Genomic DNA, 1561 nt, shown 5'->3' with positions numbered 1-1561 from the left:
GGGCCGGGCCGCCCGCCGGGGACGCCTCCTCCAGGCCCGCTGGGAGCGGGGTGGCGTGCACCGTGGCGCCTCCTCGTGCTGGTCTCGCTGGGTCTCGGGCCCGATAGGAGAGCGGCTGAGACGCAGCTGTAGGCGTATCTGGACCGGTCAGCCAGGCTCCCATCCGGAGGCCGCAGAGCACTAAAAGCTGCCGTTCCCGCGCAAGTCACTCTGGACGCTGGACACCCGGCTCAGCTGAGCCCGGAGGTTCCGGCCCGGGGACGTTGGGCTGCCCTTGGTGCGGAAGCTGGGCGCCTGCAGAAGGCAGACCCGCCACCTGGGCTGCTGTTGGAGCAGGTGTGGTTCGTCAACTTCAGTGCTGAGGAGAATGCGGAGAAAGGCAAAACCTCCCTCAAACCACACAAAGTGTGGCTTGAGACTTCAGGCTTTCAAACATTCCACTCACCCAAGCCCCCACGTCTGCAGTCATCTCCCACCTGAATCCCAATCGGAGCCACAGAATTGTACAGTGGGACAAGTTCTTAGAAAAAGATCAAGCCAAGTGTCTTCCTTTAACAGCCCAGTGAGGTTCTGTCACAGCGACTACCTTGGTGAACAAGTTCTGACCTTCGTCTGAAAGAAGCCCCAAAGTAGCAAATAATTAAATCTCAATTTTTTCAGTTCTAGGATGGAAGTAATGTCTTAGTGGATGGCAGCCAATGTTTTGATTGTTTTGCGTCAGTGAGCGCAGTAAGGTTGTCTAAAGGCCCGAGCAGAAGAAACACGGAAGAAAGACACATCCACATCCAAAGTAACGAATGGAAGGAAGCTGCGGGCGCCTGAGGGCAATAGCTTGGAAAGACGGAGCCTCTGGATCCTGAACTTGGATGGAAACAGAGGTAGATTCAGCTACAAATATGCCATTACTGTACTTATTACAAGCATCTCTTTATATCTGTAGGAAATCGGTTATAGGACTCCCCGGGATTGTCAAAGATGCTCAAGTCCCTTATATGAGATGACATATTCTCCCGGATAATTTAATCATTCCTAGATTGGTTACTATATCCAGTACAATATAAATAGTAATTATACTGAATTGTTTAGGGAATAATGACAAGAAAAAAATGTACATGTTAAGTACAGAAAGTACAGACACAAACATGTTAAGCCTAATGCGGTTGGTTAAGTCCCACGAATGGAAACCCCCAGATAACCAGAACTATCCAGTGGGAGAAAGCAATTGTAGCTTGGGAGTGGAAGTTTCCATGGCATTGTATTGCCTGCAGCAGGACCTTATGCTAGCTCCTGTGGTAGCCTAGCATCCCCAACATTCCATTCCCACTTATCTTGGTAAACACTCCCTGTTCCTAGTTACATCCCTGCTCTGGCCACCTACGAAGACTGTGGTTCCAGTCTAAGCAAATTAGCACAATTCCAACCTAAATAAATAGCATAATCCCCTTCCCTGTCACAATTATTGGTTGGCAATGGTCAAGACGCAGTCTGGGCCAATGAGAAGAGCAATTTCCTGGGGTCTTTGGGGAAAGTTCTTCTTTTTCTTTTGAGACAGTCTCATTAT

Source organism: Otolemur garnettii, unplaced genomic scaffold (genome assembly GCF_000181295.1).
Source record: "Otolemur garnettii isolate 467f Iridium unplaced genomic scaffold, OtoGar3 scaffold00011, whole genome shotgun sequence".
NCBI classification, from domain to species: Eukaryota; Metazoa; Chordata; class Mammalia; order Primates; family Galagidae; genus Otolemur; species Otolemur garnettii.
The sequence above is the reverse complement of the archived record's forward strand: the minus strand, read 5'-3'. Positions refer to the sequence as shown.